Source organism: Bubalus bubalis, chromosome 5, assembly GCF_019923935.1.
Source record: "Bubalus bubalis isolate 160015118507 breed Murrah chromosome 5, NDDB_SH_1, whole genome shotgun sequence".
In the NCBI taxonomy this organism is placed as follows: Eukaryota; Metazoa; Chordata; class Mammalia; order Artiodactyla; family Bovidae; genus Bubalus; species Bubalus bubalis.
Genome location: NC_059161.1, coordinates 52,453,782 through 52,480,488, shown reverse-complemented (window position 1 = coordinate 52,480,488; position 26,707 = coordinate 52,453,782). Strand labels below are relative to the sequence as shown.

General features: G+C 45.1%; 1 protein-coding gene across 2 annotated transcripts in view; it reads left to right on the top strand.

Moving 5' to 3' along the window:
• Window positions 1–18,046: 18,046 nt before the first annotated feature.
• The window catches only part of EPHX1 (epoxide hydrolase 1), a 37,214-nt gene continuing 28,553 nt past the window's right edge, over window positions 18,047–26,707 (top strand). The window contains exon 1 of one of the 2 annotated variants that reach the window (XM_025286047.3): window positions 18,047–18,164. The gene's annotated coding sequence lies outside the window, so the exon portion shown is untranslated. The other variant, XM_006079724.4, reaches the window with a different exon arrangement.

Below are 26,707 nucleotides of genomic sequence, written 5' to 3'. Positions count from 1 at the left end.
TCTGACTTACTTCACTCTGTAGAATAGGCTCCAATTTCATCCACCTCATTAGAACTGAGTCAAATGTGTTCTTTTTAGTAGCTGAGTATTATTCCATTGTGTACCACAGCTTTCTTATCCATTCATCTGCTGAAGGGCATCTAGGTTGCTTCCATGTCCTAGCTATTGTGAGCAGTGCTGTAATGAACAATGGGGTCCATGTATCTCTTTAAATTCTGGTAAAACCTCTTTCTTTCATGTCTTATTATAAAGCCTCAGTTAAAGTGCAAAGGCAAGTCAATGGAGAAAGGATAGTCTATTCAACAAATGATGCTGGTGTGATTAGATATCCATATGTTTAAAAAACATGAAATTGGACCTCTACCTTGCACTGCTGCTGCTGCTGCTGCTAAGCCGCTTCAGTCGTGTCCAACTCTGTGCGACCCCATAGACAGCAGCCCACCAGGCTCCCCCGTCTCTGGGATTCTCCAGGCAAGAACACTGGACTGGGTTGCCATTTCCTTCTCCAATGCAGGAAAGTGAAGTCATGAAGTCACTCAGTCGTGTCTGACTCTTAGCGACCCCATGGACTGCAGCTCACCAGGCTCCTCCATCCATGAGATTTTCCAGGCAAGAATACTGGAGTGGGGTGCCATTGCCTTCTCCGCTACCTTGCACTACGTACAACAAAACCAGTCATAAGTCCAAGTATAAAACCACAAAACTTCCAGAAGAAAACAGGAGAAAATCTTTGGGACCTTGGCTAGGCAGGTACCACACAAGAGAAAAAAATTGGACATCAACATTGAAATCTTCTGTTCCTCCAAAGACACTGTTAGGAAAATGAGAAAACAAGGCACATATCAGGAAAAAAATTTATTTACAAGCATATATCTGAGAAATGACATATATCCATAGCACAAAGAATGGTGAAATCTCAGTAAAATCCCCCACCCTGCATCAATAATACAGAAAAGATTTGAACAGACACTGAACTGGAAAAGATGTAAAGATGGCAAATAGGCACAAGAAAAGATGTTCAACATAATCAGTTGTTAAGGAAATGAAAATTAAAATCACAAAACACCACTACATATCTATTGTTTAGTTGCTAAGTCATGTCCAACACTTTTGCAACCCCATGGACTGTAGCCCTCCAGGCTTCTCGGTCCATAGGATTTCCTGGGCAAGAATACTGGAGTGGGTTGCCATTTCCTTCACCAGGAGAACTTCCCGACTCAAGGATCAAACCCGCATCTCCTGCATTGGCAGGCAGATTCTTTACCACTGAGTCACCAGGGAAAGCCCACATACCTATTAGAATGGCTAAAAGACTGACCATACCAAGTGCTGACAAGGATGTGGGGCAACCAAAACTCTCATACTGCTGGTGGGAACGTAAACTGGTATAACCAATTGGAAAACAGGCAGTTTCTTTAAAAGTTATGCATATATCCAACATTCCATTCAAGGACTTGTACCTGAATGTTCATAGGAGCCTTAATTTTAATAGCCAAAAAACTAGAAACAACTGAAAAGTCCATCAATAGGTTTATGGATAAATTGTGGCACATTTGTACATAGCAATATTATTCAGTGATGAAATGAACTATTTATACATACAACAAGGTGGGCGAACCTCAAAATAATTAGGCTAAGTTAAAGAAGCCAGGTGCAAAAGAGTACATACTGCATGACTTAACTCACATAAGATTCTAGGAGGTGCAAGCTAGTGTTGGTGATTGCAGATCAGTGGTTTCCTTGGTGAAGAGGGGCGATGTGGATGGAAGGAGGGATCTATTTACTGTGTTAATTCGTGGGTGTACATACACCAAACTTTGAAAAGCTGTATATTCTGAATATCTGCTGTTTATTATATGCCAATTATACCTCAACACAGTATTTTGAAAAAAAAAAAAAAAAAGTCCTGCAAAAAACTGCAGTTAGCTGACAGCCTCCAGTTGCAATTGCCGCATCTGTGAGGTTTGCTGCAGGTTCACACTGACGTGTCGCTCTTGCTGAGCTGTTCCCAGCCTGTGGCTGAGCATGGCCGGGACACTAGCGCTGGGCCAGTCCTGCCCCGTGCAGCCTGGCCAAGACAGAGCTGCACTGCCAGCCGAGGCTCTTCCTTCCTCCCTGCTCTCCTGATGCCAGTGTCAGACCTGCACTGTGGCCTGAGGCTCTTTTTTTTTTTTTTTTGTAATTTTACTTATTTATATTTATTTTTGGCTGTACTGAGTCTTTGTTGCTGCACACAGGTTTTCCCTGGTTCTGGGAAGCGGGCTACTCTCCAGTTGTGGTGAGTGGGCTTCTCATCGCCGTGGTTTCTTTTGTTGCTGAGCATGGGCTCCAGGCACTCGGGCTCAATTGTTGTGGCATATGGGTTTAGTTGCTGGATGGCATGTGGAATCTTCTGGACCAGGGGTAGAACCCATGTCCCCTGCATTGGCAGGCGGATTCTTAACTACTGGACTACCTGGGAAGTCCAAGGCTCTTACTCACTACTGCTCCCTTTCCTGTTCACAGACATCTCTGCCAGGAGCCCACTACACTTCTTATTCCATCTTGGTATGTGCTTTCTGGAGGCTTGAGTTGACATGGTATCTTCAAATGTGTGCTGTCTGAGTTTACAATTTTTTGCTTATTTTCTGCTGGGTTGCTGTCATTTCTTTAAGGGTTCTTGGGACCTTGGACAAGTTACCTAACCTCTGTGCCTCAGTTTCCTCTGATGTAAATGGTAAATAATAAGGATCTCATAAAGCTGTTATGAGCTTCCCTGGTGGTTCAGAGGGTAAAGGCAATGTGGGAGACCTGGGTTCAATCCCTGGGTTGAGAAGATCCCCTGGAGAAGGAAATGGCAACCCACTCCAGTATTCTTGCCTGGAGAATCCCATGGACAGAGGAGCCTGGCAGGCTACAGTCCATGGGGTTGCAAAAAGTCTGACACAACTGAGCGATTTCACTTTCAAAATTGTTATGAGGATGAAATGAATTAGCATTGGTTAAGCACTTAGTGCCTGCCACATAGTAATTTCTATGTGTTCACTGAATTAAAAAAAAAAAAATCCTCTATGTTTTCAGAATGTCCTTTGTTAAATAAGCCTCAAGCATTTTTCCCATCCTGTCACTCATATTTTATCTCTGTGTATGGATACTGTTTTGATCCCATGGAAACTAATTTGTTTCTTATTGCTGCCATAAATTTTCACAAATTTAGTGGCTTAAAAAAACCCACAAATTTATTCTCTAATAGGATTAGAAGTCCGAAATGACCCTTAAAGGGCTAAAATCAAGCAGGGTTGTTCTACCTAAGGGATCCAGCAGAGACTCTGTTTCTTTGTCTTTCCCAGCCTCCAGAGGCTGTTCTCGTTACTTGGCTCATAGCTCCACACTGCATCGCCTTTCCTGCCTCTTCTCTGTCACATCACCTCCTTTGACCTTCTTGACCCCTTCTTTTAAAAAGAAAAAAGTCATTTATTTGACTGCCCTGGGTCTTAGTTGTGCCACATGAGATCTTTAGCTGTGGCATGTGGGATCTAATTCCCTGACCAGGGATTGAACCTGGGCCCCCTGCACTGGGAGCACAAGGTCTTAGTCACTGGACCACCAGGGAAGTCCCTTGACTTCCTCTTATAAGGACCCTGGCGATTACATTTCGTTCCCACCCAGATAACTCAGGATAATCTTCACATTCTAATCACATCTGCAAAGTCTCTTTTGCCATATAAGGTAACAGTCACAAGTTGTCTTTGGGATGTCTCAGGGATGTCTTTGGGGGAATCATTGTTCAGCCCACCACCGATACCTTTGGCCAAACAGAAGTTTCAGATTTTGATATTGTCACTTACTCTCTTAGTCCATTCCTTTGTGGTTTCTATTGGACACCAGTCTTCTTGGCAATCATGTATAAGCAACTTGGAAACACAGGAAATTCTAAGTCTGTGAGGTTCTCTCTCGACCAAAGAGGGATGGAGCTAATGCTCCTAGTTTTTTCTCCCTGGGTGAACAGTTCTGAGGCTCATTTTATAAACCTTCTCAAAATGCCTCACAGAATCAAACACCAGTTACCCCAAGCAGTGGCCAAGTTGGAAACACATCCTTGTATTGACTTTTCCTCCTTTACAGTTTCACCTCCCAGCCCTTACCTCTTATCCCAGGGATGACTTCCCAAATAAGCTACCATAAGCAAGCCTTTGTCTCAGGCTCAGCTTTCAGGGGAAACGAGATTAAAAGAACAATAACAACAAAAAGACTTCTGGAAATTAAGAACAACTGAAGTGAAAAAGAAGCTTGAAAAGAAAAAGAAAAATTGCAGAAATATCCAGAAAATAGAGTCAAAAAGAAAAAAGAGGCAGAAAAACAGTTAAAGATTTGGATATAGGAATTTCAGAAAAAAGAACATGGAGTGGAAGAAATCATCTGTAAGATTATTTAAGAAATTTTTGCAAAATTAAAGAACATGTATTTCCAGACTGAAAGGGCCTGCTTAGTGCCTTGCACAAGGGTGAAAGTAGATGAAATATCAAGGCCTATGATCTCAGAATTTCAGTACAATGGTGATAAAGAGAAGCTCCTTTATGCTTCCAGAGGCAAAGGAGGGGTTCTTTAAAACAATCAGGCATCAGAGTGGCTTTGGACTTCTCAAGGGCAATACTAGAAGATCGTGGAGCAATGCCCTCAAATTTCTGAAAGAAGACTATTTCCATCCTGGAATATGTATTCATCCAAACAATTAAAGGGAAGCATTGAATAAAGACATTTCCCAGACACATTTAGATTAAGTTTTACTGAGGGAACCCTCCAATCTCAGTACCTTGAAAAAAGTTAACTTTTTGCTCAGATTACAGATAGCTGTGCCTCCATAGTCCCTCCCCTGCTCCAAGGCCTCATTCTAGGATCCAGGATGAAAGAGCAGAACCTAGAGAGAGAGGGCTTATAAAGCTTCTGCTCAGATGTTACCTCATACTCTATTGGTCAGAGCAAATAACATGCCCAAGCCTGGTATCAGTGACATGGGGAATTATATCCATCTCTAGGGAAGCACTGGAGGTCACCTAGTAAAGAGCAGGAATATAGGAATATATATCCAGCAAATTCCTGGAAACAATAATTTGTTTCCTCAGAAAGGCACTTCTTTAAGAAAATGAAAAAAATCTGATATGAATAAATGTACTAGGAAAGGATGTAGATAGCATAAGGAGGTCTGTGGTATAGTAGTGGTTAGCACATAGAAAACCAAGCAAATTTTAAATCTATTAAGTCTAGGTAAAACATGTTATACAGGAAAAGAAAGTCATAGTGATGATAACTTGGCCCTGAATCGCCTTCATAATAATGAAAACACTTGAATATTTGTAACTCAAATTTGCGGGGTAGAAGATAAGGAGCAGGAAGGACATTCACCTAGTGAAGTCAGTTGAGCTAATTTCCTTATCTGTTGAAGTCTTCAACAGGTAGTGCCTAAGATGAGGTTAAAAAGAAAAACACTTAAATAATATTTTAAAAATCAGTTAAAAGGGTGAAACCTGGTTTTTGCTCCTCAAGGAGAATGGGGATGGGGTGGGGAAAAGTGCTGAAATTGCTGTTGTCTTAAAACCGTGGAGAGACAACTGAGGTTTCAAAAGACTGATTAAAATACCAAGTTTAAACAACAGTCCCCCCATCCTGGACAAAACAAGAATGATGGAGGAGGAAATGGCAATCCACTCCAGTATTTTTGCCTGGAAAATCCCATGGACAGAGGAGCCTGGCCATGCTACAGTCCACAGGGTCACAAAGACCCCGTCTGGTCGCTAAGTCAGACATGACTTAGTGACAAAACAGCAACAATCATCTCAGCTCATCGGGCATTAGATCCCTGCTATAAAGGACTATTTTTGTGAAAAACTGTTTTTGCAAAAACTTGTTTTCACTGACTTCTTGCCTCTATCAAAATACTTAAGAGACCCTACTATATATAAAATAGACAGCTAATAAGGACCTACTATATAGCACAGGGAATTCCAACTCAATACTCTGTAGCAACCTGTATGGGACTAGAATCTGAAAAGAATGGATATATGTATGTGCACAACTGATTCACTTTGCTGCACACCTGAAACTAACACAATGTAAATCAATTATACTCCAATAAAATTAATAATAATTTAAAAAAAGTGAAATGACTCATCCTCAAATAAGGCATGGTCACAATGCAGAGTCCAATGTAGGCCCATAGAGGGCTCAAGAGGGCCTTGACTGCATTTGAACTTTGTGCATAAACTGTTTACAATTGGCTTCTTTACTAAATTTTTCTGTTGACTTTTGATCTGCCTGCAATAATACTGTTGATCATTGACCTTGAAGTCCTGGGAATGTAGTATAGTTGGTGATCTCAAGAAACCTGGGAGAAAGCGGTCAGTGTGAAATCATACAAAAGAAATTTCAGGATTGTTGCTGCTGCTGCTGCTGCAAAATCGCTTCAGTCGTGTCCAACTCTGTGTGACCCCATAGAAGGCAGCCCACCAGGCTCCGCCGTCCCTGGGATTCTCCAGGCAAGAACACTGGAGTGGGTTGCCATTTCCTTCTCCAATGCATGAAAGTGAAAAGTGAAAATGAAGTTGCTCAGTCCTGTCAGACTCTTCGCAACCCCATCCATGGGATTTTCCAGGCAAGAGTACTGGAGTGGGTTGCCATTGCCTTCTCCGCAGGATTGTTGAGTAATAATGTATTCTTCTGTCTTTCTGTGGACATAGGAAAAGTGCTTAAAAAACTCAACATTTTGTGTCATTTCTCTTCATTTGCATCTTTTTATAAAACTATGAAATCTATTTAAAATCTAAAATTATTTTCTATTTGTGGTTGCTCCATGATAGGACACATTATTTTGTCATTCTTAATAATCTCCCAAAAGATAATCTTTGTAAATTATCTTATCCATTGTACAAGGCCAAGTTTCTAAAAACTGGGGGTTCTGTTTGTGTTTTTTTTTTTATTGATAGCTCTGTTGTGCCGGTGGAAATAACCAATAAACCAATCTGTAATAAGAATAGAAAAAAGTTTTATGCCAGAAACTGAAGATTACAGCTCAGGAGACACAGATTCAAGAAGCACTTGAATTGTGTTCCACCAGACTATAAAATGGAGGAAGTTTATAAAAGCAAAACCACAAAATTACATTAGCTCTTTGCTGAAGCCTGGCTTGGAGAATTTTGAGCATTACTTTACTAGCATGTGAGATGAGTGCAATTGTGCGGTAGTTTGAGCATTCTTTGGCATTGTCTTTCTTTGGGATTGGAATGAAAACTGACCTTTTCCAGTCCTGTGGCCACTGCTGAATTTTCCAAATTTGCTGGCATATTGAGTGTAGCACTTTCACAGCATCATCTTTCAGGATTTGAAATAGCTCAACTGGAATTCCATCACCTCCACTAGCTTTGTTCGTAGTGATGCTTTCTAAGGCCCACTTGACTTCACATTCCAGGGTGTCTGGCTCTAGGTCAGAGATCACACCATCGTGAACTATGAACTTCTTGATGTTCAAGCTGGTTTTAGAAAAGGCAGAGGAACCAGAGATCAAATTGCCAACATCCGCTGGATCATGGAAAAAGCAAGAGAGTTCCAGAAAAACATCTATTTCTGCTTCATTGACTATGCCAAAGTCTTTGACTGTGTGGATCACAATAAACCGTGGAAAATTCTGAAAGAGATAGGAATACCAGACCACCTGACCTGCCTCTTGAGAAATCTGTATTCAGGTCAGGAAGCAACAGTTAGAACTGGACATGGAACAGCAGACTGATTCCAAATAGGAAAAGGAGTACGTCAAGGCTGTACATTGTCACCCCGCTTATTTAACTTCTATGCAGAGTACATCATGAGAAACGCTGGACTGGAAGAAGCACAAGCTGGAATCAAGATTGCCGGGAGAAATATCAATAACCTCAGATATGCAGATGACACCACCCTTATGGCAGAAAGTGAAGAGGAACTCAAAAGCCTTTTGATGAAAGTGAAAGTGGAGAGTGAAAAAGTTGGCTTAAAGCTCAACATTCAGAAAACGAAGATCATGGCATCCGGTCCCATCACTTCATGGGAAATAGAGGGGGAAACAGTGGAAACAGTGTCAGACTTTATTTTTTTGGGCTCCAAAATGACTGCAGATGGTGACTGCAGCCATGAAATTAAAAGACACTTACTCCTTGGAAGGAAAGTTATGTCCAACCTAGATAGCATATTGTAAAGCAGAGACGTTACTTTGCCAACAAAGGTCCGTCTAGTCAAGGCTATGGTTTTTCCAGTGGTCATGTATGGATGTGAGAGTTGGACTGTGAAGAAGGCTGAGCACTGAAGAATTGATGCTTTTGAACTGTGGTGTTGGAGAAGACTCTTGAGAATCCCTTGGACTGAAAGGAGATCCAACCAGTCCATTCTGAAGGAGATCAGCCCTAGGATTTCTTTGGAAGGACTGATGTTGAAGCTGAAACTCCAGTACTTTGGCCACCTCATGTGAAGAATTGACTCATTGGAGAAGACTCTGATGCTGGGAGGGATTGGGGGCAGGAGGAGAAGGGGACGACAGAGGATGAGATGGGTGGATGGCATCACTGACTCGATGGATGTGAGTCTGGGTGAACTCTGGGAGTTGGTGATGGACAGGGAGGCCTGGCGTGCTGTGATTCATGGGGTCGCGAAGAGTCGGACACGACTGAGTGACTGAACTGAACTGACTGAACTTTGTCAAGGATTGTAATTGGAGCTGGCAAAAAGTAATGTTGCTTGCCAAGCAAGGACTGATTGCAATGTGGGATAGTTGCATAGCTACAAGGCCACGACATTGCAGGTGTCAGTTATATCGTCTTGGGAATAAACGATTGTGTCCTCGAGTCTGATACAAAAGATGTAAGTTCTTAGTAATCCAGGAAAATGTCTGAAACCATGTCCAAAATGACCACTCAGCTCCATTTGGAAGCCTTGAACCAGTTACTTCATTTTGATTTTTTTAATGCAATCTTTTTGTTAATGATTAAAGCAGATGTGACGATTGGGAAGGTCATAGCCTTGACTGTATGGCGCTTTGTCGGCAGAGTAATGTCTCTGCTTTTCACCACACTGTCTAGGTTTGTCATAGCCTTCCTACGTTTGCTATCAAGAAGCAAACGTCTTCTGATTTCATGGCTGCAGCCACCATCTGCAGTGATTTTAGAGCCCAAGAAGAGGAAATCTGTCACTACTTCCACCTTTTCCCTTTATTTTTGCCATGGAGTAATGGGGCTGGATGTCATGATCTTAGTTTTTTTTAATACTCACTTTTAAGCCGGCTCTTTCACTTGTCTTTCACCCTCATCAAGAGGCTCTTTGTTCCTTTCCGCTTTCTGCCATTAGAGCGATATCATCTGCATATCTGGCGTTGTTGATATTTCTTCCGCCTGTCTTGATTCCAGCTTGTAACTGATTCAGCCTGGCATTTCTCATGATGTGCTCAGTGCATAAGTTAAACAAACAGGGTGACAGCAGACAGCCCTGTCATACTCCTTTCTCGATCTTGAACCAATCAGTTGTTCCATGCAGGGTTCTAACTGGTGCTTCTTGGCCTGCACACAGGTCTCTCAGGAGACAGGGAAGGTGGCCTAGGGTTCCCATCTCTCTAAGAGCTTGTCGCAGTTTGTCATGGTCCACACAGTCAAGGGCTTTGGCGTGGTCGATGAAACAGAGGGAGATGTTTTTCTGGAATCCCCTAGCTTTCTCTATGATCCAGCCAAGATTGGCAATTTGATCTCTGGTTTCTCTGCCTTTTCTAAACCCACGTTGGACATCTGGAAGTTCTTGATTCACATAAAGCTGAAGCCTAGCATGCAAGATTTTAAGCATGACCTTTCTAGCATGGGAGATGAGTACAACTGTCTGATGGTTAGCACATTCCTTAGTACGACCCTTCTTGGGAATTGGGATGAGGATTGACCTTTTCCAGTCCTGTGGCCACTGCTGGGTCTTCCAGATTTGCTGACATATTGAATTCAACACCTTGATGGCATCGTCCTTAAGGGTTTTGAATAGTTCTACTGGAATTCCATCTCATCCACTATCTTTACTAACAGCAGTGCTTCCTAAGGTCCACTTGACTTCGCTTTCCAGAATGTCTGGCTCTGGGTGACTGACCACACCATTGTAGTAATCCAGTTCATTAAGATTTTTTTTTGTACAGTTCTTTCATGTATTCTTTCCATCTCTTGATCTCTTCAGTGTCTAAATCATGTATACTAAATCTTATATAATACTTATACTAAACCATGTATAAGCCAGAATAACTTCTCATACCTTACTATGTGAAAATCTCTTCCATCAATTGGTAGCACCATATGCTAATAGATGACTGTTAAATATAGTTGATTATAAAAACGATGAGAAAATATAGCTATGAAACAATTCTGTATAACTGATGTTCTTATAAAACACTGTCTTTTTAGGGTGTTTTGTAAAACAGCCACTGGCTATCACCATCCCCACTTCTTTAATGTCCCAGAGGATCTGTAATCCATTTATTTTGAAGTAGGTAACACTTCTGTGATGAGCAGCAGGTGATATGAGACTTTAACTTCTAGTAAACTACATAGAGCGTCTAGTGCAATCAATAATCTTTCAATTAGCATCTGAAAAGGAATTTATTGATAAGCATCCAGAGAGTAGCAAGTGTAGGGCAAGAGCCCAGTGGTGAGTAAACATGAAGAAAAAGCTTGGGTGGAAGCAGCAGGAAATAGCAGTTTACCTGATAAAAGCCTAGAAATAAGAGCAGTGCAACACATGCTTTAGAAATCTAGGGAGAAAAGCAGCGAATCTGGAGCGTCCAATGACCTGGAAATCTAGAAAATAAGATTCTGAAATGAATTTACATTTTTATTTGTATATGTTTTTTGATAAATCAAATAATCAAGGCTTACAGTAAAATGTAACAATGCCCTTCCCTCATTTTTCTCAATCTACTTTCAAGTCTTTCGGCATTTACCTCTAGATATCTAAATAATATGCTTATAGTGCCTACTTCTTGGTGTGTCAATTTTGGACATTATCTATGGATTTTCTCTTATAATAGATAAAGACAATGTATTATGCACCCACCACTGCTGCTCCCACTTATCCTCTCAAGATAGGAACAATAGTTGGAGAAGGCAATGGCACCCCACTCCAGTACTCTTGCCTGGAAAATCCCATGGACGGAGGAGCCTGGCAGGCTGCAGTCCATGGGGTCACTAAGAGTCGGACACGACTGAGCAACTTCACTTTCACTTTTCACTTTCATGCATTGGAGAAGAAAATGGCAACCCACTCCAGTGTTCTCGCCTGGAGAATCCCGGGGATGGGGGAGCCTGGTGGGCTGCCGTCTATGGGGTCGCACAGAGTTGGACACGACTGAAGCGACCTAGCAGCAGCAGCAGGAGAGATTAAGGGTACAAGCTGGTCATTAATTTCTGCCACGAACACTTTCAGGCAACATTCACTCAACTCACTTTTACCTAGCATTTGTTCGGTGTGATAAGCTCTATGCTAAGGCACTAAGGATACAAGGACAGATAAAGAATGAGATGTTCTTGGCTTTGAGAAGCTCCTAGTCAAAAGAAAGTGACAAATGTGGAAACCAATAATCAAGACAGAAAGCGACAAGGGAACATAAGGGAGTGTGTGCAAATTGCTGAGGCAACACAGTGAAGGGAGGTGTCAATGTGGTCTGAGCACAAAATACTCCACAGAAGACGCGAACTTTGAATGGGGCCTAAGAACAAAGGAGAATTTCCCAGAGGCAAAAAGGGAAGGTATTCCAGGCAGGGTAAAGGATATGAGAAAAGTCTACAAGTGTGGAAACACCATGGCGTATAGGTGTTTCCAGCAGCAAAAGTGGCAGGGAGTAATTACAAAAGTGGCAATGATTATCATACAGGACTCAAATGTCATAAAAAAGGATGTGAACCTCAAAAACAGTGGTATAAATCAAGTGTTTAATACTGCATATTACAAACTGTGGACTTATGAGTGCATTCTCAGAGGTCTGTGAGTTCCATAAAAATTTGAAATTTTGTTAATTTTAATGATAATAAAAATAAAAATTTCTAAAATAAAAAAAGATAGGAACAATAATAATTTTGTGTTAAATCAATACTACTTACATAATGATGAGGTAAATCTTGCTCACGACACAGCCAAGCAATATACCATGATTACCTTTCCTTTCTTGAACAACTTTCTGTTTTTTCTGTTGTTATTCATTTTCTTCCTTCACTTTATTTTTCTATCTTCCTTCTCTTCGTTTTTTTCCTCCTAAATATGCCATCAGATTTGACAAATATCTGTTCATGTTATTTTCCAAAAAGTTAATTCAGTTAATGTGTGATTTCACTTTCTGGAGACCTGCCTCTCAGCCATTTGTCTTCCTCTTTCCATCTGGACACTCTGCTTTCTAAGCCTGCTGCACGGCTGTCAGCCTAGGCCTCCTATTGCTGCTCCTCTGTTAGATTCCCTGTTTCCCAAATACCATGTCTTCTCCTTTCATATTTTACCCCCTTGTTTTGCTGGAGTACATCCTCTAGTAATATGTCTAGAAATGGGTACATGAGAAGTGAAAAGGTTTTTAGTCCTTACATGTGTGAGGATGTCCTTTATTAACTTGCCCTTACACTTTATTATATAATTCTTTGTTGGAGATAGTTTCCTAACAACTTTTGAAGGCCTTGCTTCACTATTTTATGGTCTCCAGTGTTACTGCTAAGCAGTCTGAGGATATTCTGATTATTAAGTCTTTGTGTTGACTATTTTTGGTTTTGGGCCTTTCCTCCGCTCGCTCTAGAAGCTTTTAGGTCTTTTTCTTTAGTATTTTAAAATATCACAATGACATGACCTGCATTGGTGTTCTTCTGTTTGTTTGTTTGTTTTTCCCATGTGGTGTCTTTTTAATCTGAAGATTCCTATACTGTGTTTGGGAAAAATACTTAGATTACTTCTTTAATAATGTCCTTCTCTCTATATTATCTTTTCTGTTCTATGGAGCTTATATGTATGGTGCCTTCCTGGATCGACTTGATTTTCTTTCTTTCTTTTTCCTTCCACTGTCCATCTCTTTGATTTGTGTTCCATTTTTCTGAGAGAACTCCTCAATTCTATCTTTGGACATTTCTCTTAAATTTTTAATTTTAAAAAGTGCTTTCTAATTCTCTGAATTGCTTCTTTTTTAATCTTATCTTGTCCCTTCTTCATAGATACAAGCCCTTTCTTATGTCTTTGAGAATACTGTAGTTCCCTCTGTTGCCTATGAGTACGTTCTCTCTCAACTGTGGCTCTGCCTTTTAAGTGGGAGGCTTTCCCCAGTATCTGGTGGTCTTTTACTATTTAGAAGTGAGGCGTTAAAACACCAATTGGAAGTGCTGTGCACATGGTGGCCAGTACCCTAACTGACCTCTGTGGAGGGTGGTTAGACGGTGAGCCAGCTGTTTTGTTACGAGGCCCCCCGGTGTCACTATCTGCAGCTCCTCTGCAGGATGGCTCATTTAGTTAAGAGGCAGATCCTCTTCCTCCTGCCTGGGGATTAGTACCTGGGAACAGTGCTCTGTGAACTCAAGTGGGAAGGCGCTGAGAAGGGACTCCCAGGTTAAAGTGAAGACTTTCACTTGGTTCCACTGTTTTCAGTCAGGTGCCTCATCCCTGCTGTACCTGGGCCCAGTAGTGCCCCTGAGGTGGAAGGAGTCTCAGTTCAGTTTCCAGAAAATAAATCCCTGGTCAGCCAGTGAGGGACGGCTGGTCACTGGCTTGGAGTGAAAACGAGCAACAGAAGGTACTGCTGCTGCTAAGTCGCTTCAGTCATGTCCGACTCTGTGCAGCCCCATAGACGGCAGCCCACGAGGCACCCCCGTCCCTGGAATTCTCCAGGCAAGAACACTGGAGTGGGTTGCCATTTCCTTCTCCAACAAAAGGTACAAATTGGAAGGAAAACAAAACAAAACCTTAGGAGAACTAATTTAAACTTTGTATAAGGAGAACAAAAGGTACAAATTCTCCTTATACAAAGTTTAAATTAGTTCTCCTAAAGTTTTGTTTTGTTTTCCTTCCAATTTGTGTGTGTGTGTGTGTGTGTGTGTGTGTGTGTGTGTGTGGTGGGGGGGAGGGGGAGGTAAAATACACATAACACAAAATTTGCCATCTGAACCATTTTAAGTGTACAATTGAGTAGTATTAAGTACATTCATTTATATTATCATGCAATCATTACCACTACCCATTTCCAGAACTCTTTCCATCCTGCAAGACTGAACTTCTACACCTTTTAAACAATAACTCCCTGCCGGGAGCCAGCACAGGAGTCCCCACCCATGACAAGGTCATGTGGGAGAGTTCTGGTGGGCAAGGCAAGCCAGAACTCGAGGGGTGCCCCTCTGGGCCTGCCTGAGCATCTACCCTGAAACCAGAGTCTGTCTGTTTTACTGCTTCATGACTTTCACCAACTCCTCTGACAGTCACGGGGGGGCTATCCCCGACCACCTTCTCTGAAGGAAATCAACTTAAAGCTCTAGTTAATAAGCCTCCTGGGCATAATAGGAGTGTTTAAATCCAAACTCCTCAAATGGCTCTCTAACTTGCCTGACAGGTTTACCCAGACTCCTACAGCTACGCATAAGATTGTTTACAGTCTCCCAACCATGAGAGGCACGGGAAGCTTAAGATATTCAAATAGTATAGAGCCTCTCAGAGAGTTAGAAATTGTTAGAACTAGTAGAAGATTTCATTGTTGAGCCAATGCTTGCTGCCAAGTCTCCACATCCCCTGTATTGTATCCTTAAAAGTGTATTAATTAATATAGTTGGTACATAGAAAAAATAAGTAGTGGCCTTGGTGCTAACTTGAGACCCTCAAGGTAATAAATTCTTTCCTTTGTTGTAAACCCACTGCACCTTTGCCCTATAGGAATGCAACTTTATCTAACACCTTCGGAGGATGGCGCCAAACTTTAAAATAATTACTCTTAAAGAAAATAAGTCTTATGGTTGACAAACCTTTATCAGAGCCATAAAATGTTAACAGGCCTTCTGGCCAGAAGATGATGTAAATCACTTAAACCATTTGAATACAATAAGTTTGCAGAAAAGAAAGCCTGGCCTTGATAAGGATCAAAGACTGCTGACTTTGCATGATTTCACACCCCCTATTATCCTCTATGTGCAACTTAGGGTATATAAGCTCCCTTTGAAAATAAAGCTATGGACCTTGCTCAACAGGCATGGTCTCCCCGTGTCGTTCTTTCTTGCTTCCTTTTCTCTCCTTTTCTTTCTTTTTTTTTTTAAATTTTATTTTATTTTTAAACTTTACGTAATTGTATTAGTTTTGCCAAATATCAAAATGAATCCGCCACAGGTATACATGTGTTCCCCATCCTGAACCCTCCTCCTTCCTCCCTCCCCATTCCATCCCTCTGGGTCGTCCCAGCTTTTCTCTCCTTTTCTTCTCTATCTTTTCAGGCCAAAATAATTGGAGCGCAGGGGTCGTCTGGGACTACTTATTTGCCTGGGCTTCTAAGACCCACTCGAGAAGGCGCCCAAGGTGGGGCACCTTCCGCTATTCGAGAGGGCGCCTGTGGCCTCCGTAGTCAGAGCAAGTTCGGTGTCACGAACTTTATTGATTTCCCGCATAAACCAGTTATTAATGAGCCTCTAAAATCTCTGCTTTGCTATTCTAATCGCCAACGCCGTCCTCCTGAGGGAATCCCTGGATCCAACTGGGGCTGGACCCAGGTAACTCCCCATTATTGAATCTTTTCCTTACATTCTTGGCAGACTTGGCTTGAACATGTAGGGACACTCAAGGTCTACCATTTCCCACATTCACCCAAACTCCTACCTTCAGAGACTCCCCATACCTCTAGCTCCTAAAGATTTTGCAGGGCTCTAAGGCAGGGACTAGCAAACCTTTTCTGTATAAGGGCCAGATAATAAATATTTTAGGCTTTACAGGTAACTACTCACCTCTGCCGCTATAGTATGAAAGCAGCCACACATGGTGTGTAGACAAATGAGTGTGACTGTGCTCCAGGAAAACTTCATTTACAAAAATAAGTTGTGGGTCCAATTTGGCCCGAGGGCTATAGTTTAATGATCTCTACAAGTCTAGGGCAAGAATCTGCCTGCGTCAGGTCGTAGAAAGGTTTTTAGCTTTATCTGTTCTGCTAAATTAGTCGACTGATTTTCATCTTAAAAAATTTATGACATCCCTCCTCTGCTGTTATCTTTTCTCCCAATCACCTTGTCCTTTTGGAGTTTATAGCGTTTTCAGTAGGGAGCTGAGATGAAGATGTATGTTTATTTGATCCACAATTTTTAAAACTTTTAATTTCAAAATAATTTAAAATTTATAGTAAAGTTGTTGCAAGAATAGTACAAGAAACTCCCATAAACTCTCTACCCAGAGTTACTAATTGCTAATATTTTACTGCATTTGCTTTGTAATTCTCTCTCTCCATTTATATATATTATATATACATATATACGTATACGTATACAAATATGAGATGTATATATAGTGTACGAAGTGGAATGAACATTTCAGACATGACTCCTCAAATCCTTCAGTGTATATTCTCTAAGATCAAGGATAATCACTTAGAAAAAAATTCACTCTCAAAATCAAAATATTTAGCATTAATATAGTGGTATCATTTATAGACTTTCTTCAAATATCCCCAATCATTTCAATAATATTCTTCATAGAAACGGTTTCTAGTCCAGGATCTAGTCTAAAAGCATCATATGTGTTTTCACAACTCTTCAGTCTCCTTTCACCATGAACGTTTTTATCTGCCTTTCCTTGCCTTTCATGACCCTGACATTTTTGAAAAGTATAGGCCAGTTATTTTGCAGAATATTACTTAATTGGGTTTTTTTCCTGAGGTTTCCTCATGATTAGATACATATTATGCATTTTTGGCATAAAAGATGTTGTTTCCTTCCAGTGACTCAGGAATTGATCTACAGTTTTCATCCAAAACTGTCTCCCCACACACATTATTTTTAATTCTCCCCGATGTACCTGGAAACTCTCCAGACATTTGTACAGAAGAACAGCCTTTGTTTTGACTTTTAAAAAGCACATAATTTATTCTAGAGATCACATTATACCCATTCTTTCAGTCCATAAACCTTTCCATAGCTTTGGACTGAAAGCTGAGATCTGAAATCTGACTGTCTAAATTTTGCCCTGCTGAGTTGGACTCAGTGCCTTATTTATTTACTGTGTCTAGGTAGATTGTACTTTGAAATATCTAGCACTAGCTTAGATTTCATAGTTTCACGCTGGGTGAATGATCTAACCAAGGACGAGGGTATTAGGACACAGGAATGAGGAGTGGGGTTACAACCTCAGTGCAGTTTTTTTTTTATACAAAAATGACAGTTTTACTGAGATATAATTCACATACTATAAAATCCATCCTTTTGAAGTGTACAGTTCAGTAGTTTTAGTGTATTGACAGAGTTATGGTGATACAGTCATCACCAATATCTAATTTTAAGATGTTTTCATCATCACTGAGTTTGAAGGGTAACAAATTTGAGTCCCTTGGTAAAATGGCCAGAGGCAGAGCTTCTGTTTGAAAGATTTGGTGAGGGATGGAGGAATCTCACAGACTGCAAGTTTTGAAGGAGTACAGAAATGTCAGAGACTGCAGGGATGAGATCAGGCTTCACTAGGAAGGTGTGGGATTAAAGAACAGTAGGATTTCATATTTGGATGCAGGAGAGCATCCTTTCCAGGAATACTACATAAGCAAAGGTTTGGAGAGGAAACTGAGTTGAGTGTTTTTATTAGCCAGGAACGAGCTACTCTCCAGCGTGAGCTCCACTTTGTAGATCTCAGTCCTTACCATTAAGACCCTCTTTGTGCGGGTTCAAATTTCACTCAGACCAGTGTTTCTCAGACTGTGTGTTGAAAGACAGGTTTGTTTGCTTTAAAATTTCCCAATCTGTCCTGGACACAACACACGTGTAAAATACAATAACAATGAACTGGTAAAAATATGAAACAAGTTATACAAGGCTGAAGCTTGAGTTTGTTTGTTGATTGATTCAGTGAGTTCCTAAGAACTTCGGCACCATTTCCGACCGCGGGCCGCACTCTGAGAGCCCTCTTCCAAAGCAGAGGCGGGCTTAGGAAGGTGCAGAGTCAACCGGGTGGCCCAGGTAACAGGGGCGGAGCGGGACTGAACCCCGGTGGCCCGGCCCGCCCGCTGAGGGGCCGAGCCCGGGCGGGGTCAGCGCAGGGTAGTCAGGGGACGCGCGAATCGGGAGCAGAGGAACCCGGAGAGCCGGAGCCAGAGGGACGGCCAAGCCCAGGAGCCAGGGAACCGACGACCGTAAGCGCTCTGGGGCGTCGTGCGCAGTTTCCCCAGGGTGCAGGGGCACAACGCGATCCCGAGGGCTGGGGACGCTGGCGGCGGGCGCCGTACAGCCAGGGCTGCGGGGAGACTTTCACACAGGCCTCCGCCACCGCCCCTGCCCCGCCGCCCGCAGCTGGATCCCGACCGAGGCCTCGCCGCGTGCGGTCCGCAGGCGCTCGGGATTCCGGGAAGAGGCCCGCACGCGCTCTGCCAACCGACTCGGGAGTTGGGGACGGGGGAGCGCAGCGGCGGCCCCCTTGCCTGGCTGTCCCGGGGAGTACAGCTTCCAGGGGGCGTCTGGCTCATGCAGTGAAACTGCACTTTTTTGTCACCGGAGTCCTAAACAGACCTCAAGTCTTTTGGCTGAGATGTCCTCTCTCACCGTCTCTAACCGCGGTCTCACTTTTTCTCTCCCGCTCCTGGCTCTAATCTCTGGAGAGAGGGCCAACCCCGCCCAGCTCAGCGCCCAGGAGAGGAAACTTGGGTCCGGGAAAAAGTTCACCGTGCAGTAGGAGCCTAGGGATGTGACCAGTCTAGGGGCAGCAGAGACTCGAGACTCCTGCAAGCCTCCCTCCCCGGAGGGATGCTGGGGAACTTAGCCTCTGGCCCCTCACCTGCCCGGCCCTTCTGAAGCTTTTGGGGTGCGGGCTCGGGCTCTGACGATGTTGTGACTCTGATTTTGATTTCTTTTAAAGCGGCGCTCACACCCCGTTTACTCTCCTCTACTATATAAACTTCCGGCACCACAAAGCCGGGGGATTTGGGCCCCTGACGCAGGGATGGGCAGACAGCCCTCTTTTAGCCCTGTCCCCGCCCCGCGAGCTTTGTACAGAGAATAGGGGTGAAAGGTAAGGGGGGGGTGGGAACCTCTGCATTCGGCACCTCAGCACCCAGTACATCGGATGTATGAGCTGTTGCGGGAAATTGTTGAGAACATTGGGATTTATGCCTGTTTTAGTGCCACTCTGCAGACTCCTCTGAATTTAGTGTTAAAAGTGTTAAAAGTTAACACTGAAAGAAGTGGCCGCAGTCTGGAAAGTAACACTGTCTTCTGGTGTGGTGGTTGCGTCCTTCTGGGAGTAGGGGCTTGAGGACCTTGTGGGGGTCTTTCACTAGCCCTAGTAGGTCTGATTTAGCAAGAAACTCTGGGCTTCCCCAGTGGGTCAGGGGTAAAGAATCTGCCTGCAGTGCAGGGGACACGGGAGATGTATGTTGTATCCCTGGGTCAGAATATCCCCTGGAGAAGGGCATGGCAACTCCCTCCACTATTCTTGCCTGGAGAATTCTATGAGGAGGAATTCTGAGAGGAGCCTGGTGGGCCATAGTCCATAGGATCTTAAAGAGTCGAAACGATGGAAGTGACTTAGCACAGCACGGAGAGGGTTCAGCAGTTTCTCTTTCCCAAATGTCCACACCTAGAAGGGCTTTGTGTTGGCTTCTTCATGTTTCCCGTGCAAATCCAGAGGACTGACCATGTGTGCAGGCTCTGCCCTGGGCACAGGGGCTCAGTAGGGAACATGTCTTCATAGAGTCTATAGTTTTGTTGGGGGAAAGATGGACAATACACAAAATAAATTTGTAAAATATGAAGTATGTTAGAAAGCCATGTGTGCCAGGGAGAAAAACAAAGCAGTGAAGAAAGAAGTGGGGGGTGGGGTGGGGGAAGGTGAAATGAGGGAGTGGCAGGCCGCTCTCTGGAGTGATGGCATACCAGGTCAAACAAGTGCAAAGGCCCCATACCAGGCATGTGCCTGGCATGGGTGAACTTTATGTCTGTTTGCTGAGTGTGGGCCAAGCTGCCACCCGTGTCCTTTGGTGTGAGTGATCTACTGGATAAACTGAACTGGCCCAGCCTGAGAACAAGAGGCTCTCCCACCTCCAGTTCCAAGAAGAAGAAAGTCTTCCATGGAAAATAACTGTTCAGCAAGGCAGCCAGGATGAACTTCAACACCATCTGCTCCAACCCACATGCTCCCTGTATGATCCCACCTGCCTCCCAGCTATGCCTTAAGCACCCTGGCTGGTACAGACTTACGGGAGCGGGAGGTCTGTGGGAAGTGACGTACTAGGGGGTCTTTGGGCGGAGGGACCCTTAGCAAAAGGGCATTGGATCATTGGAGGAAGTGGAATGCCTCCCCTAGCCCCCTCCTGTGGTGTCATTGTTCGTGTCTGAGGTCTAAATCAGCACTAGCTGGAGGTCACAAGGAGCCCCCGTGTTATCACTGCACGGTGACCCACCCATGGACATAACCCAGTATGCCCAGACTTGGTCTTTGCTGACTTGAACCTTGACTTTGTTCCCAGCATCCTATCCTGGCCCAGACATGAGAAGGGAGGGGCTGCCCAGGTTCTAGTTCTCCATCCTCGAGCTGAGATATTCAAAGATATGAGACACAACTGGGCTTAAAAAAACAAGGCAGGGCTCAGTATGTGCTGCTCACTGCTGCCGAAGAAAGAGCTCAGTGCAGACCCACTTGGGCTGGAGTGGGCAAAGAGCAAGCCTGTGGTGACTTGAGGGGCCTCTAGGATCCCATGCTCAAACCCCACCTCTGATCAAACCCTACATCCCATCATGAGTGATTCATTCCTTTGAGAGGTAATACAGTGATGTGGAAGAGAACTGGCTAGAAAGAAGATCCGGCTGGTGTCCCACCTCTGCCAGTCAGGTCCCCTCTGTGGACCTCATCCATGAAATGAGGTTGGACTTTATAATGTGCAAAGCTTCTTACAGCTCTATTATGTGGTGATTCTGTGCATAAGAATCCAAAGGGATCTTCAGAAAAGGAAATAGGTTAGTGGGGAATGGTCAGCTTTGAGGGGCTGGGGTGCACCTGCAGCCCATGCCAGGCCCACTGAGGGCAATGCGAAATGGAGTGAAGGGCCATGCCTGGGGTGTGGGCCCAGGACAAAACCCCAGGCAGAGGTTGAGGGCCAAGGGTTAAGGCAGAAGGATCACTTCCCAGCCCAGCTGGCCCTGTGGATTACCTGTGGGCTGCCTATGGGGGGCTCTTGGCCCGGACTCTAGGAGCAGAGGATCCAGGGGCTGTGTGGTCAGGTAGGGAGGTTGCAGCAGGGAGAAGGCACCCCAGAAGTTCGCCCTAGAGGGAACTGAAACTTTGCCAAGGAGCCAGCCGCCTCCACCTCCCTCCCTGACGGGGGAGTGCTGGACGCTCCCTTGTCAAGGGGACAGCTGTGCCGTCCTGCCCTTCCTTGCACACTGTATTACTGAACAGGCGATTATACAAGCCAAGTTCAAACTGAAACAGTCTCTTCTGCCATCAAGGGTATATAGCTGGCCCTCCGTAACCCTGGGTTTTGAGGTCATGGATGTGGAATCTGCCAAGACAGTGGGCTGACTGTACGCCACCATTTTATATAAGGGACCTGAGCATCCATGGATTTTGGTATTTGGAGGTCCTGGAACCAGTCCCCCATGGACACTGAAGAATAACTCTGTTTACATTCCTGAGGGAGGCTTATCCTTTGTCACCAAAGAGCAGCTATGTTCACTGTCTAAAGTCTAGCCTGAGAGCATATCCCCAGGCAGGCTCCAGGACCTGCAGGGGAGTCTTCCTGTCCACTGGACCCCGTTGTCTGTGTCTCGGCTTTGCTGTCAGACGGCGGACACTGTTGTCTCAAGGAGCCGGTTGAGGGCACAGTCCAGCTACTGCAAAGCCACATGTGCTAAACTCTCCGTTGCCCAACTGGAAGTGATTGCATTATGGGGGGAAAAATACTCCTCTGTTTGGGGAGTTTAAGGACTTTCCAGAGGATTCCATAGCTAACCTACAAACGGAGACCGTGGGGCTTGTCCTGAGTCAGGAGCAGGAGTTTTGGCTGCCTTTAACATTTGGGAAGATTCATAAACAGACTGCATTAAAATGCAGTTTTGGCACTTACAAGCTGGGTTAACTTGTGCAAACTATTTAACTTGTTGAAGCTTCATTTTTAAATCTCTTTAAAACAGAAAAACAAAACTATTAACATGCCTTACTTCTCGGGGTTATTGTAGAACATGAGATGTTGTGCTTAGAGTCTTCCCACCCCCATGGCCCGGTCCAGGGCTTCGTCCAGGGAGGTGGTGGCACCCAGACGCATAGCGATGTTCTGGAAGGGTTCTGAGCACCCCTATCCCCTGTGGGCCCATCGGGCTGGCTCTAGCTGGGCTGTGGTCTGCAGTGTGAGCCTTGAGGGCAGTGGGAAGCTGATCAGGAGCAAATGGGAGGCCAGGTGCCTCCGGCTCAGAGACCCCTACTGTGCTCCTCGCTGGCTGGGCCTGGGACTCCACTCTTCCCCGAGGACCACCACCTCGGGATGTCCACCAGCAGCTCAACCTGGGGCTTGGCTTTTCCTGTGGAATGAGTGACCTTTGCAATACTGGGTGCAGCTTTCCGGTTGTATCACTCTTGTCAGAACTGGAGAGACTTGGACCTTTTGGAAAGTAAGAGAAACACAGGTTCCAGTGCCACGCTCCATGATTAACACCATGAGTGCCAAGGGCTCAGGGAAGTCTGACTCTCTTACCAGCTCTTTGGAGGAAAATGGATGGCCTTTTCCGCTTTCCAGTTTTCTCCCTGTGAACCAAGTTGTCCCTGTGAGAAGGCAGGAGCAGGCAGCCTGGTTGCCAGCTGCAGGGAACAGCTGCCCTCACCCTGCCCCCTTCCCACAGGTAGGTCTCAGGGTCACGGTGATACTGTCAAGATGGAACATCTTAATTTCTTTGGTTGAATGCCAAAAGTATTTTTAGCTTTTGTATTTCTTTTTGCAACCTAAACACTTCCACAAGCAGACTGACCCCACCAAGACAGCAGCAACGCAGAATATTCCTCTAAACTCCAACCCGAGTCCTTAGGGCTGCAGTACGTGAGCACAGGGACGCCTTTCTGTGCATTTTAGACAAGGGAGCCAGCTCAGGTGACTGTGCTGTGGCCCAGCCTGCGGTGCTATCCTGTTACACACTACTGAGGAAGCTCCCAGAGCCGGAGCACATTGCTGAGAAAAGCCACTCTGGGGATGGGAGGGAGGGGAGAGAGTGTGGTTAATGGTGGGAAGGAAATCCAACAGGTGTATTATATGGCCCACGCCTATTATCTCCTGAATAGGAGTCTTTCTCTCCTCAAACAGAAAATGCCACGTATTGAAATTCCAGGAAGGTAATGCTTTTGCCTCATAGGCAGTGAACTGTGTTCCACTTGGGTTTTTCCTTTGGTGATTTAGAACCAATGGACAACTTGACAGGTCTTATTTTAATTGGCAAACGTGAGATGGAAAGGGTTCAAATAAAACTCCCTGAGCGTGAGCATGTGCACCCTGTAGGGTAGAGAGAGGGTCTGCTCCCCACTTGTGTTGCTTAACTAAAAGTATGGGCTGAAGGTTGAGTGAATGAGTTTGTGGCCACCCCTGCTCCAGGGGTGTTTAAAATCTGTGGAGGTCACTGTCTCCTCCCTGGAGGTGCTCTGGGCCAGCCAGCTCATGGCATGGCCCCCCTTCACCGTTCCAGACTCTTCCTGTCAGATGCTGAGGCTGCCCCTTCCTTATCCCAGGCTGAATCCTCCTGCCAATGCAGGAGACGCAGCTTCAATCCCTGGTCCAGGAATATCCCCTGGAGAAGGAAATGGCAGCCCACTCTGGTATTATTGCTGGGACAATTCCAAGGACCGAACAGCCTGGTGGTCTACAGTCCACGGAGTCGCAAAGAGTCGAAAACAACTGAGCGATTAAACAACAACAACATATCCACCTTGGAGCCTGCTGCTCTTCCCTCTTACGAAGAAATCTCCTTAACTTTCCACCTTTGTTCAGGTAGCACTTCCTCAGAAAAGGTTCCCTCAGCTTCAGGCTAGGTCTGTCTCCCTCACCTTCGTGTTCCCAGGATCTAAAAACAAAAAGTGAATGCCCTTTTTGTTTTCACAGTCAAAAATTCCTTGTGTGGCCACTTTACCTTTGTTCGCTCAGTAGGAGATGTACTTTATTCTGCCCACCTTGCAGACAGGGAGACTGAGGCATGGAGGAATGAAGTCACGGGCCTAAGGTTACCTGGCCTATGGCTGGCAAGTGGTAGAGCCAGGATTCAAAGCAGGCCGTTAGTACCTGACCACCAGCTGAGCTGGCACCCTACTCCACGATTTTCATCAGATCAGTGGTCACTAATTGTATTTTTCCTGTCTATCTATTCAGGTGTGTGTATGCATATATAGCTGGGGGCAGAGGGCAGGGTGACTCTCCAGGGCAGACAGGGATGTCTTCCTTCCCTCAGGACCCAGAACAGGGGCTGCCCCATCAGAAGGCTGCCCCCCACACTGTTTACACTTTTTTACGTCCCTTTGTTTTTGCCTATAAACTACTTTTTCCTTTCTCCCGGATTCCGGCTCCAGGCTGCTCTCCCAGTTTTGGCTCCAGGTCTTTCAGGGAGATAAACACAGCCCTCACCCTACTGCAGAAGATTCTAATCAGCCCAACCCAGATGACCTTACCCTTGGACCCCATCCACCTGGGGCCCTGCCGGCCACTGGGGTTCAGGGAGAGGGCTGTGAGTGGAGAGGCTGGTCATGTGCTGGGCTGTGCAGAGTAGGGGAGGTGCCTGCACCCAGGGTTTTCCCCCACCTACCCTGGGCCTGAGTGCTCTCTGCCACATCGAGTGTCATGGTTGGGGAGCCCCGGGAGCCCCAGATGTGGCTGCCTGTTGGCCTGCGTTTGAGGAAGAACGTTCAAGGTCTGTGTTGGCAGGCCAGCCTGAAGTGGAGGGGAGGCTGTCTGTTTTCCCCATTCTGCAGGCTGTGCCTCCCCCCAGAGGAGCAGCAAGGCTGGGTAGGGCGGGGAGGGGCCGAGCCTACCGAAGCACACAGATCCCCAGCCCCACCTTTCTCTGGCCCGGAGTCTGGGGGCCCACAGTGGACCCCTCTGCCACGCCACTGTTGGCCAGTGGCTGGCTTCTCCCAGAAGGAGCATGAGATTCTCATGTCTGAATCCCTGTCAGGAAGACTTCGGACGACAGGGTGAACGGAAGAATTCCCAGATGGAGGCCAGAGCTGGGCCTTCTCTGCAGGCTCAGGGCTGTGGCCACCTTCTCGGCCTCTTCTGGCTGAAGGGCAGGTACATGGTGAGCGCTGATTTGGAGTTAGCTGGTAGCTTTCTATAGTTTAGGGAGCATTTTCCAATTGCAAGGTTCTCACCACCTGCCTGGGTTTGAGGAAGGAGAGTCTCCAGTTCAGGCTGTGCCCCTCCCACTGTGTTCGCCAGGATCCTCAAGCTGATCCTCACCCTCTAGATCTCAGTCTGGATTCCAGCTTGTCCTGCATCCAGCCTGGCATTTCTTGCCATGTATCCTGCATAGAAGTTAAATAAGCAGGGTGACAACATATAGCCTTGACATACTCCTTTCCCAATTTGGAACCATTCCGTTGTTCCATGTCCAGTTCTAACTGTTGCTTTTTGACCTGCATACAGGTTTCTCAGGAGGCAGATAAGGTGGTCTGGTAGGCCCATCTCTTTCAGAATTTTCCACAGTTTGATGTGATCCATACAGTCTAAAGCTTTAGCGTAGTCAATGAAGCAGAAGTAGATGTTTTTCTGGAATTCTCTTGCTTTTTCCATGATCCACTGGATGTTGGCAATTTGATCTCTGGGTCCTCTGCCTTTTCTAAACCCAGCTTGTACATCTGGAAGCTCTTGGTTAATGTACTGTTGAAGCCTGAAAGTGAAAAGTCGCTCATTCTTGTCAACTCTTTTGAGACCCCATGGACTATAGTCCATGGAATTCTCCAGGCCAGAATACTGAATTAGGTAGCCTTTCCCTTCTCCAGGTGATCTTCCCAACCTAGGGATCAAACCCAGGTCTCCTGCATTGCAGGCAAATTCTTTACCAGCTGAGCCACCAGAGAAGCCCAGTTGAAGCCTAGCTTGGAAGATTTTGGGCATGACCTTGCTAGCGTGTGAAATGAGTGCAATTGTGCAAGTAGTTTGAACATTCTTCAGCATTGCCCTTCTTTGGGATTGGAATGTTAAGTGACCTTTTCCAGTTTTGTCCCCAAAGTAGCAGAAAGCTATTTAGGAGTTTTAACAGGGGCATGATAAGGTCAGATTTGGGTTTCTGGAAGATCGCTCTGGCTGCAGAGCACACTGGAGGAGGCAGAGCAGGGGTGAGTGGACCCAGCTGTAGTCCAGGGAGAGAGGGGCACCACCTGGGCACGCGGGTGGGCTGGTGATGGTGGAGGTGGGTTTGTGGTATAACTGGGAGGTGGAGCTTCCGGAACTCGCCTATAGATTGGATGTGGATGAAATGGAGGATGGGGGGGTTTCAAGGCCATCGCCTGGGTTTTTGGCAGTTAGAAGTGGGTACTTCCAGCT